This window comes from Puma concolor, chromosome E4 (assembly GCF_028749965.1).
Source record: "Puma concolor isolate L17-30 chromosome E4, mPumCon1.1.hap2, whole genome shotgun sequence".
Taxonomy (NCBI): Eukaryota; Metazoa; Chordata; class Mammalia; order Carnivora; family Felidae; genus Puma; species Puma concolor.
The window spans coordinates 52895559-52908444 of NC_141683.1; the positions used below are offsets into that span (position 1 = coordinate 52895559).

At 41.2% G+C, this 12886-nt stretch overlaps 1 protein-coding gene across 2 annotated transcripts in view; it reads left to right on the forward strand.

The window, feature by feature from the left end:
• Positions 1–12886, forward strand: part of TNR (tenascin R) — a 409362-nt gene that overhangs the window by 379588 nt on the left and 16888 nt on the right. The gene's annotated exons all lie outside the window — the stretch shown is intronic.

The window sequence follows — 12886 nt, forward strand, 5'->3', positions numbered from 1 at the left end:
TTCCTTCCTTCCTTCCTTCCTCTGCTGCCTGTAATCAGAGAATCACGTAATAAAGGTATGGATAGTAAACCCTTTGCATTAAATCCAGGGTTCTTCTCCATACACGAAGCACTTTTGCATTCCTATGACCTCAATTCAGTCCTTGTAACAACTGGTGAGAAGGGCCTTAGGTGTACCCCCATTTCACAGATGATGAAACAGAGTGCACAGAAATCAAATAGCATAAGTGCCTGGGTCAAACTAGAACCAAGGTCTTCTGCTTCCAAATCCAGTTGCTCCTGCCTTCCTCCATTTAAGTGTCAGCAGCATATACCTGAAACTGTCCTTCAGGAATAAGGGTGTCCTCATGTGTATAACAGGAAATAAACCAACACTGAACCTTTGAGAGCTATCTGACAGGCACTGTTCTGACTACATTACATGTATTATCTAATTCAAGCCTATGAAATCACATCCTATGAGGTATATTCCATTATCCCTATTTCCAGTTGAAGAAATTGGGCCACACAGAGGTGAGGCAACTCACCTAAGACCCCATAACTTGTAAGTAGGAGAGCCTGGATTTGACCCCAGTTGACCTGGCTGTGGGGACTGTGCTATTAACAGTCCTTTCTGCCTTTTCCCACAGTACCTCTCTATAGTCCGTAATGTAGGACTTTCCAGTCCACACTTTGAGCTGTCTTCCTGCCCCACGTTCTGGAGGTGTGGCTGTGCACATGTGTGGGCCAAGCGAGAGTACCCCTTGTCCCTAGATGTATGTCTGCCTGCCATGTCAGAGTACCAGGATGGCTGGAATCCTGGCCCTGCCTCAGAGCCTGTCCCTTCATCACCAGAGGGAGGTGACAGAATATGCCCCATCCCTACTCAGGTGGCTCTCCCTGTAGACTCACCCTAAATGGTAAAGCAGGACACTGAATCAAATACACCAAAATGTCACTAATGGTTCTTTAAGGTAGTGAGATTGTGAATGAGTTCTCCTTTCCCTTCTTTTTAATATTTTGAATATCTTACAAAGTGTCTACAATGAGCACATTCATCAGAAAAATGATTTTTTAATTAAAAATAAAAATAAGCCAAGGGCGCCTGGGTGGCTCAGTTGGTTGAATGCCCAACTCTTGATTTTGGCTCAGGTCATGATCTCACAGTTCGTGAGATCAAGCCCCACATCGGGCTCTGTGCTGACAACATGGGGCCTGCTTGGGATTCTCTCTCTTCCTCTCTCTCTCTGCCCCTCCCCCACTCATACACACACACACACACACACACACACACACACACACACACACACACTGTCTCTCTCTCTGTGTCTCAAAATAAATAAATAAACTTTAAACAATCTTAAAAGTAAATAAAAATAAATGTAAGCCTTGGTCACAGGGCTTTCCACAAGTCGAAACGCGTCTTCACGAAGCAGAACTTGGAGGACACTTGATCCCTTTAAGGGGCTCAAGTCAATTTTGCGCCCCTTCCATGCCCTTTCACGAAGGGACTTATCTCAGCATCAAGGTGCTACTTTCTCTTGTTCCATCCCTTTGCTGTGTATTCACAGGTGTAAGGGTCCTCTGTGGTCCTCTTTTTCAAGCTGCCACCCAAAGACCCGTGGATCGGAGCTTTTCCCTGAATTAAGAATTTTTTTCCCACAAAAAGGACACAGATGACAGAAAAAAACCAGAGCTCCCAATGTGCATATTTATTAAGTCCAAAGTAATCATTTCATCCCCGAAATGCCTAGGTTTCAAAGATCGCTCAGTGTAGTATGGGCCACAGCTCCCTCCCTCGTAATGCCACAGCTGGTGTGTGTGAGCAGGATGATAAGACACTGAGTCTACGGCCATACCACACGGAACGTGCCTCATCTCGCCTGGCACACCTGAGGTTTCTCCAGCATCTTGTGGCTGTGCCTTGCTCCAGATCCACCCGGGCAATAAAAGTGTACCAGCTTCTGTGCCCACCACTGGCCCTCCCTTATGCGAAGCCACCCCACAGATGTATAATAGTTTGGGTCTGGGATCCCAAATCCCGCGGGAGGCTCAGCCAGATCTAATAAGCAGAGGGCTAACAATTCATGGAAATCCAGAGAGGGGGCAAGGGTAGTGGCTTTGTTTAGTGAACAATGCAGAGGGGCCATCAGGGGGGATTTAGGTGTTTGTTTCTTTGTTTTCATGAAACTCCAGCTGACACTGGGCTTCCTGGGGCATGACCAATACCAACTCAAAAAGGGGGAAACTGTTAAGAGCCCACGATCCTGTATAATGAGCGTAGCTACTGACTGAGCCGCCCCATGGACAGTTTGGGGTTGACCAGAGAAGGACTTGCCACTACTCCCGTGGTACAAGGCAAAGATATATCCATGTTTGGAAGTCTTTGCAGAGCTTTGCTGTGAAGCTCAAATTTAAATTTAAACCACTGATGCGTACCACACCCTGCTGGCTTTGTCTTGGAGATTTATCAGAACCCACTGAAATGACCAGTTGCAGAATGAAAAGTGTGTGGATGGAAGTAATGCATATGGAACTACCTTGCACAAAGCCTGACACACGGCAGACATAATAAATGTGGGTTGAATGGAATAGTTAAATCCCAGCTGCAGAGCATGGAAGAGGGGTTTCTGGTGAAACAAAGCTGTAGAAGGAGATTTTGAATATCCATCACAGGGACGGGACTGGCAGAGAGAGAGGTACTGCCTGCACAGTGTGATGCCCCAAGTCCCTCCAATTTCAGGTTCTTTCTGCCACCAGAAATGCAAATTTCCCTGAAGAGATTGTACTAAACCTGCATAGTTATTTGCACGTCAACATTAGTGAGTCTTCTCTGCTTGAGCCATGCCCACCCCCCCCACCTTTTCTACCACCCCCTTGCAACTCCCCTGCCAAAAGCAAATTTTATTAAGGAGGAAGAGAACACAAGAGTATCAGCTTCCTAGATGTGGGGGTCAGGATGTTATGAAGAGGGAAGAACACCTGGTGGCTCAGTCGGTTGAGAGTCCAACTCTTGGTTTAGGCTCAGGTCATGATCCCAGGAGTCATGGGATCGAGCCCTGTGGGGCCTGCTTAGGATTCTTTCTCTTCTCTCTCTCTCTCTCTCTATGCCCCCTTCCCTGCTCTTATGTACACACATGCATTCTCTCTCTCTCTCTGTATATATATATATATATATATATATATATATATATATATATATATGAAAAAGAAGAAGGAAAAGGAAAAGTTTGGGGTTTGCTTAATGGGTGGCTTGAGCCAGACACCTTGAGGAGGAGTCCAGGAGAGGGGGCCTCCAGCATGAGGGGCAGGTGTTTTTCATCCCAGAACTCTCCTGTTAGCCCCATAGATCTCTTACAGGTCTCTGGAGATCAGGCTCCCTCTGAAGAGTGGCCTCAGTGGCTGCACCTTCGGCCTGATTCTGCCTCCCCTGACGTGAAGCACATCCCAACTCATCCTCTCCCTGTCTCTATAACTCCCTCCCAACACACACACACGGGAGCCACACAGCTTGCCCTGTCTGCTCTATCGGCTGGCCCCTGTTTGCCTAGAAAGAAGAAAAGGAGGAGGAAGAGGAGAAGAGGAGGAGGAGGAAAAAGAAGGAGAAGGAGAAGGCGGGGAAGGGGAATGAGAAGGAGAAGAGGAAGAAAGAAACAAAAACAAAGAGCAGAGAATCTTTTCACATACTTGAAAGACTGAAGAGCTGCCAGTCTGAACCCCATGAATTATTTCCGCTGAGCAAGAGGTCTGAAAAACACCAGAGCATCCAATGTGACGGCACATCAGGGCTGATGGATTTAGAGACTAATTTCATTCTCGTAACAGGCATCCTTTCCGACTTCATTGACAGTGCCTGAGCTCTCCACTTAGCAGCATCCTATTCTTAGGACGGGATGTTATCAGCTGGTCGTTCTAAGCATTTTCTATGCCTTGTCTTATGGAACAAAAGAGCCTAGAGCTGGGCCCCTAAGTGGCCTCCATCCGCTGACAAACCTTCATCTTGCCTTGGGTGGGCCGCAATAAGAGGCTCATTTCAAGCAGATGTCTATTTAATGGTCTGGAAAAGAGTTGAGATGCTTTTAAAAATAAAAATAAAAGAGAGAGCGAGAAGAAAAGAACTCACTCCCACAAAACCTCAGAAACTTTCTTTGATCAAGATATCCTCCCTTGCTGTATTCCTGCCATAGAGCATAAACCCATTTCATTCTTTCCATCATGTTAATAGCTGTCTGTCCTGTTGTCCCTGGTGTTTGCACAAGACTCTAGGGGGAATTAAATACAAGTAGAATGGAAGAGAAAAAATATGGATACATTATTTATAATTTACTGTCGCCTGAAATTTCATTCAAGGTCTACTTGTCTTTCAGAGACATGAATATAAATGAGGAAACAAATATTCCCCATAGAGCAACAGGGACTTGGTGAAATGATCTTCTGAGATGCAGGTTTCATTGTCTCTTTTAATACTATAAGAAGCAAACAAGACGCTCACTAAAGCTTGTCCTCAGAGACAGCGAACACTATAAAATAGGTTGTCTTGACCTTGAGGTTAAGCGAAGACAATCATTTATGGAGGTACCCAGAGATGAGTAATGAGAAGTTTTCTTTATTGCCTTTGCTCCAGTCTATCTGACATCCAGGCTGAGCTGCTCTCTGGGGCTTTTCAGGAAAAGCTCTGGGAGTCTATTCTAACACAAGCGTCAGTTTTGAAGCTGTAAAAATTAATAAAGATTGGCAAATCCCGGATCCCTGGACAATAGATAGTGGGTCATGCAAATCCACGTAATTATCAGTTGGGAATTCCAATGCCCACTGTGCATTGCTTCCTACTCTCATTTATACCACACTTCCCCCTTCACCAAAGTAGGGAACTGGAGAGGATTCCCTCTGCTCCACTACTTAGAAACAGCTGGCGTGCCAGCTCCATTGAAATAAGCAATCCCCCAAAAGGAGAGGTCCACCTTCTCCTTTCTTGGACACCTGACTGTGTGGAAGGAGGGCACTACAGACCCCATTTGAACAAACTATTCCCATCCATGACCCCCAAGGGCCCTCTCTATATTTATTCATTTCTTTCTTTCTGCTTTCACCTTTTCTTCCGCCTGCTACACGCAACCGTTCTGAGGCGTTGAATTTGTGTCCTTTGGTTTATATGTGTTTTTGAAAAATGTGTTCTTGGGCAAGTTTTGAGCACATTTCAAATGTGTGCAAACGGTATTGGATTACACAATTCATTCCCTGCTCTTGTATTTTCTACTCAGCGCTGTTTTTAAGACCCATCGATGCTGTAGTGCAGGTGCCTAGTCTCTGGCTTCCAACTGTTGCAAAACACTGCGTGCTGTTCATCCATCACATGTTACCTCTCCATTCTCCCAAGATGGACAGCAGATGGTCCCCAGCCTCCCACACCACAAATGGTGCTGCAGAAAATACCTTATATGTGCCCTCTTATGAATCAGTGAGGCATCACCTTTGGGATATGTTCCCAGAAGAGGAATGACTGGGTCAGGGGGTATGTGTTTACCTGGTTTAACTAAGTATTGCTCTTTGGGATGGCTATGCTAGTCCACACTCCCTACGGAAGTTCATGATGGCTCCTGTTTCCTAATGACAGGATCCAGCTTTGTAACTTTTGACAGTCTAATAGGCATGATTGAGATTTAATTTTCTGGTTTAATTTCTTTATTTTTTTCTTTTTTTAAGATGAAATTTATTGTCAAATTGGTTTCCATACACCACCCACTGCTCATCCCAACTGGTGCCCTCCTCAATACCCATCACCCACGCTCCCCTCCCTCCCACCCCCCCATCAACCCTCAGATTGTTCTCAGTTTTTAAGAGTCTTTTATGGTTTGGCTCCCTCCTTCTCTAACTTTTTTCTTCCTTCCCTTCCCCCATGGTCTTCTATTTAGTTTCTCAGGATCCACTTAAGAGTGAAAACATATGGTATCTATCTTTATCTGTATGACTTATTTCACTTGGCAGAACACTCTCCAGTTCCATCCACGTTGCTACAAAAGGCCAGATTTCATTCTTTCTCATTGCCACGTAGTATTCCATTGTGTATATAGTTGAATTTCTTTAAATAATAACAAGTTTGAGTTTAAACATCTCATCTATACTTGTTAGCCTTTCGAGTTGCCTGTTTCTATAAATTGCCTGCACATACAGCCTATCTTTCTATCAGAGTTCCTGTGATAAGTAAGTGTTACCTAGCATTATTTCAGTTTCTGAAGTCTTTAAGTCTCTACCTGCCTGTGGGACACAAAGGTATTCTTCTATGTGTACCTTTATTAACTTTCTAGATTTTTTTTATATTTAGTCATTTTGTATGTGGTATTAAGTGAGGATATAGTTTTTTAAGTTTATTTATTTATGTTGAGAGAGAGACTGCATACAAGCAAGCAAGGGAGGGGCAGAGAGAGAGGGAGAGAGGGAATCTTGAGCAGGCTCCAGGCTATCAGCGCAGAGCCCAACATGGGGCTTAAACTCATGAACCATGAGACCACAACCTGAGCCAAAACCAAAAGTCAGACGTTCAACCGATTGAGACACGCAGGTGCCCCAGTAAGGATACAGTTTTATTTTTCTTCATATGGTAAGCCAGTTTCCTCAACATCATTTACTAAGTAATCCATCTATTCTCCATTGATTTGTGTTGCTTTACTGTATATTAGGTTTCCATATGTACATGTATCCGTCTCTGAACTCCGAACTCCATATTCTAGTCCATGGTCTGCTCTATAGCCAACACTACATTGTGTTTTAATATCGATCACTCAGTATCTTAATATTAATATCTCAATATTAATATCACTTTTCTTTTTCGAAGTTGACTCAGCTCTTGTGACCTTCATTGTCCCATAGGCCTCTCAAAATAAGTCTATCAAGTTCCACAAAAGAAATTTCATCTTGAATTTAGACTGGAATTGCAATAAGTTTATAAATTTGGAGAGAACTGACATCTTTAGAATACTAAGTCATCCCTTCTAAAAGTATACAATGTGTCTTCATTCATTCAAATCATATCTGTGCTCTTTAATAGGATTTTAAGTATTTCTCTATAACATTATGTTCTTGGCTAATTTCTAAACAATTTACAATTTCTTATTGCTCGGTGACTTTCATTGAACTTTAAAAATTATTTTCTAGTTCCTTATTGCTATGATATGGAAAAATGCTATGGATTTTTGCATATTGATCTCATACCCAGCAATCCCGCTGAGCTCTTTTATTAATTCTAATTATCTATTATTTCTGTTGATATTTTTAGGTAAATGTTTTATATCATTTACAAATAATAATGGTTTTATCTATATATTTCTAATCCTTATACCTCTTATTTATTTACTTTTCTATCCCATTAGCTGGGACCTCAAGAACTATGTTAAACTGAATGGTGATATTAGGTAACCTTGACTTGTTCCCATTCTTAAAGGGAATGCTTACTTGTAGCTTCATGTTGCATACTTTTTGCTAAGTCTTCATTTTTAAGCTTCTTTTTGATGGGAAAACAGAAGATTTTCTAAAATAAAATAAATATAGGGGCGCCTGGGTGGCTCAGTCAGTTAAGCGTCCGACTTCGCTGAAGTCATGATCTCGCGCAGTCCGTGAGTTTCAGCCCGGCGTCGGGCTCTGTGCTGACAGCTCAGAGCCTGGAGCCTGCTTCATAATCTGTGTCTCCCTCTCTCTCTGCCCCTCTCCCACTTTCCCTCTGTCTCTATATCTCAAAAATAAACATTAAAAAAAATGTTTATTGAAATAAAATAAATATATAATTAGCTAATCTTAAATAAACCAAGGTAATATTCGCTTAGGTTTGAAGTTTAAAACATTTAAGTTAAAGAATTTTCTTCTATTTGAAGCTAAGAGTTTTTGTCACAAACTTTGTGGTTAAACTTTATCAAATGGCTTTTTTCTGCATCAACTGAGTTAATTATATGATTTTTATCCTTACCTTAATAACGAGATAAAGTACACTGATAGAGTTTTCTTTACAGTCCTAGGAGAAACCTCACCTGAATGTGATTTTTTTTTTAATCCACTGTTGGGTCTGATTAGGTAAAATTTTGTTTAACCTGTTTACACAATCAGACACAAACACAACCTGTTTACACGATCTACAATCGTAAGTGAAATTGACCTATACATTTTCTCATGTACATGGTTCCTTATTGAGTTTTGAAATCCATGTTTCACTAGATTCATTTAAAAAATCTAGACAATTTTCATTCTTTTTCATACTCTTTTTGGAGTAACTTACAACAGAACTCATCACTAAAACCATTGGGGCATTTTTTGTTGTTTTAGTTGTTTCTCTTTGTTTTAGGGATGTCAGATGTTGGACTAGTATCTCTGCATTATCTGTCTAAGGTCCCAGTTTCTTCTTATACCAGTTGTGGCACTTTATAACCTTCTAGGAGTTTATTCATTTCATCTGAGTCTTATATTTTAGTAGCATGAAATTCTTCGAAAGACTGTATTTTTAATCTCTACTATATCTTCAGTTATTTTCACTTTTCTCAGCTTATTTTTGGCAATTTCGGTCTTTATTTTTTAATCAGTCTTATTAACATTAATCAATATTAATATTTTCAAAGAGCCAGCTTTTAGATTTAAGATCCATATTCATGTTTACTTGTCCCTATAAATTTCTTAAACTGATCAATATAGTACCTTCCCTGCAGCAATCCAGGTACTTGAGCATGTTCTCAAACCCTCTGGACTCTTCCCCACTCCCTGTCCCTTTCACCGTCACCCAAACCAACCCTGTGTGGATTTGGGCTGTGGGTTGTTAAAAACAGGCATTTTTCCCTCCTGTTTTATGATAGTCTTTTATTTAAGGCAAAAATAAGACATCTTACTCAAGTATTTAACCACCCTTACTTTTCATATCTGTAGCATTTGTCAGTCTTCTGAACTGTATGCTTCCTCTAGATTTTCCAGAAAGGATTTTGTAAGGCAGACCTCATGAAATCTCACATGCCCGGAGAATTTTTTTTTTTTTAATCATAACCTCACATTTGAACTGCAATGTGATCAGAGATACAAAATGTTAGGTTCCAATATTTATTTTCCTTCATATTTTAAAATATTCCATTGTCTTTTCATATGCAGTGTTGCCACTGAGAAGTCTGATGTCAGTCTGATCCTTGTTCCCTCTGGAGGCGGTCTGCTCTTTCTAGAAGCTTTTAGAATGTTTCTCTTTCTTTTTTACAGTCTTCCACTTCACCATATGTCTTGGGGTTTGTTTTTCTTTTTATCTTTAGTCCAACACTCCTAGAGCCCTTTAAATCTGAGGTGTTTTATCTTTAATTCTGAGACATTTATCTTCATTATTTCTTTTTTTTTTTTTTTTTTTAATTTTTTTTTTCAACGTTTATTTATTTTTGGGACAGAGAGAGACAGAGCATGAACGGAGGAGGGGCAGAGAGAGAGGGAGACACAGAATCGGAAACAGGCTCCAGGCTCTGAGCCATCAGCCCAGAGCCTGATGCGGGGCTCGAACTCCCGGACCGCGAGATCGTGACCTGGCTGAAGTCGGACGCTTAACCGACTGCGCCACCCAGACGCCCCATATCTTCATTATTTCTTTACACATTTCTTTCTGTTTTCATTTCCCCTTTTTAGGACTTCTATTAGTTAGATGTTGGAATGTATATTCTCTCCTCCAAATCTCTTAGCTTTGTCTTTATGTTTTCTTGCCTTTTATCTTGCTTTCAAATCTTTTCAGAAAGTTCCTCCATCTGATCATTCAATTCATTTATTTGTGTTTAGCTGGATCTAAATTCTCCATTATCCCATCCATTATGTTCTTACTTTCAACTATTATATTATTCATGCCTAATATTTCTACTTAATTATGCATGAGTTTGGTTATTTTTTTATATTGTTAATTTCCTTTCTTACCTCCTTAAATAAAGCTGTCATGCTTAATTTAAACTTGGACCTACTATTCTAATAGTTCTGCATCAGGGGATGGATGTCACACAGCCTGTGGTCTTTCTTTCTCAGTAATCTTACTCTCCAGTGATGGACATTCTGGCTTATGGGCTCATGTCTCTTTGGGATTATCAGCTGCTGTGTCTGTTATGTGTGTAATAGAGAAGAACCAAGTACACACGAAGAGGTAGATAATGAATAGTCCATGAAAGTATGGGGGAGAAACAAAAATAGAACTTCAAAACTTTTTTCTGACCTACTCTTTTTCTCTTTTTTTTTGTACTGTTTGTGTCTGGTTTTTGTATCCAGGTGATGCTGGCCTTATTGAATGAGTTGTCAATGTTCCCTCTTTTTCCATTTTCTATAAGAGAATGTATAAAATTGGTGATGTTCCTTTTTTAAATGTTTGATAGAATTAATAATGAAGCCATCTGGGCCTGGTGATTCTTTTTCTAAAGGTTGTAATCACAGATCCAATTTCTTTAATAGTTATAATCTTATTCAGGTTACCCATTTCATCTTGGGTGACTTTTGGTAGATGGTGATTTTCAAGGAAATGGTCCGTTTCATCCAAGTTTTTAAATTTATTTACATAAAATTGTTTATGGTATTCAGCAGGACGGGGATGTTCAATCACTCTTTAGGGTGGGCAGTGAATTTTATCAAACATCAATACCATCTGCCTCGGTTATAAGATGGCATTGTGAATGTTATAGAAGGACCTTATATGTCATTATACACAGGATTTTATCTGGCCAATTTTTAATTATATTGTCCCAAATGTTTTCAGAAAATCTAACTGTAATTTCTCTTTTCATAATCATAGGAGTGGATATAGTGCTTTATATCCTTTATACCTTTAGCAAATATTGACTCAGCATCTACCATGGGTCAAACACTGTTCTAAGTTCTGAGGATAAAGTAATGAACAAGATGAACCAGATGCCCACCCTCCTGAAACTTATATTCAAGGGGATGAGGCAGTTGGGAATAGACGAAGGAAGGAAAACAGGTAATTTCAAGTAGAGATAATATTATTTTAAAAAATAACCAGTAATGGAATAGGCACAGATATAAAGAGCTGACCTCTAGGACAGTTCTTATGGCAGGAAGTGTTTTCTGATTGTCACTTCCTTCCCCTATCATAGACTCTGGCCTCAACCAAGATGCTCAGGAAGAGGCCTCCCTTTGAACAGAGATATTTGAGCCAGGGCTTAAATGATGAGAGCAAATTACACAAAGAAGAGCATTCCAGACCTAGTGAGAGTAATTACTATACCCCAAAGGAGGAATAAGTTTGGTGTGTTCAGCAGATTAGAAGAAAGCCAGCAAGAGAGGGTGTGAAATCCAAGGCAGAGCCAGAGCATACAGGGCTTTGTAGGCCAAGGTAAGGATTTTGGATTTTCTTCTAAATGCAAGAAGCTATTGCAATTGGAGCCATTGCACTGAAGAAGCCATCGGAGGTTATTTGGCAAGAGAGAGATAGGATGAGATAGGATCACATTTACATTATTTTTAAAAAAGCACTCATTAAAAATGGAGAGTAGATATAAGTAGGGTCAGAATGGCAGGAAAAGACCAGACAGGAGGCATTACCATGATCCAGCCCTCTCCTTGCGAGGTCCAATCAAGAGCCACAGAGAGGGGCCAGGCTGAGAGCTGCTAGTCTGTGATCAACTCATCTGCCATGGAACTGGGTTTCCTGATATAAGTGAATCCACAGAATAAGGCAAATTATGTCAGAATATTGCTCTGTGAGAGTACTTTCAGCTTATCTTTGAAAAGAAGATTTGGAAGCCTAGTGGGTTTGCCCATGGTGGGTAGAGGCAGACGGTCTGCAGAGCTTGAGGACCTTCCTCAGCAACTCTGCTTCAGGTGAAGGTATCCAAGTTATCTATTGTTCAGTTGATTCTCCATTCCTATTATACCCTTAAAGACTTTTGTCCCTTCTCCTCCCAGATTCCCTCTTGAACTGGGTCTTAACTCCAGTCTCACCCCAATCTAATTCATTCTTCACCCCACAGTAAGAACGATCTTTCTAAAAACTTGAGCTTAAAGTCCATCAATGGTCTCTTCATTCTATCACCTGACCAAGATAGTTCAGCTCCTTAAATGCCATGATCCAGTCCCTGCTTACCTCCCTGAAGCTCTCACTCATCCACTCAGACCAGCTCCTGGCTAACTCTGCAGTTTCCCAAATAAGCCATACTTTTTGTACAGACCTGGGACACCCTTCTCCCACCAATCTGTAGCTAATTTCTGCATCAGTTCCTAAAATAAGAAGTACTTTCCCAGTAGCACTTGCTAATCCTGCCACATCCCAGGCTCTACCACTCCCCTTATCTTCATCAGCCCCAAGCTTCATTGAATGCCCACCTCCATGTTTTATAACTTTCTATATTTACCTCTTCCCCAGAGCACTTAGAGCTTGGGGTTTTATTTGTTGGTTTCTCCCACCAGAGTGTGAGAAACCTGAAAGATGGGACTGCATCCTTTTATTCTTCATATTCCCATCTTTTAGCACAACATTTAGAACTCAACAGATGCCCCCATATGTTTGTTGGATGAATATATAAAAGAATAAGCAAGTAATAGATTAGAAGATGCTATTAAGGGGGCTAAGGTGGTAGGTTTTCACAGCCCATGTGTGCTGAACAGGTAACTTTGCCCTGTCCATGACCTCAGACTACCCTCCACAAACCTGCCAACCAGAAACCCACTTCTGGGAAGAACAGTCTAAGTGCTGGTGGCCAGAGGCAGCCACCTGTGCTTCTGTGGAGCAGCACACTTTGCTGTGTAGTTACACAGACACCTGCTGAGGCTGTCCTCAGAAGGAAACACTGGCATCATGGCTTTGGTCCGGATGCTAAGGTCATATGAGTAGGCAGATGCTCTCCAAAGCCATCTACTCTGACTCTTTTAAAGATGGCATCCAAGAGTGGAAAACAAGTAAGGGACAAGGCAGG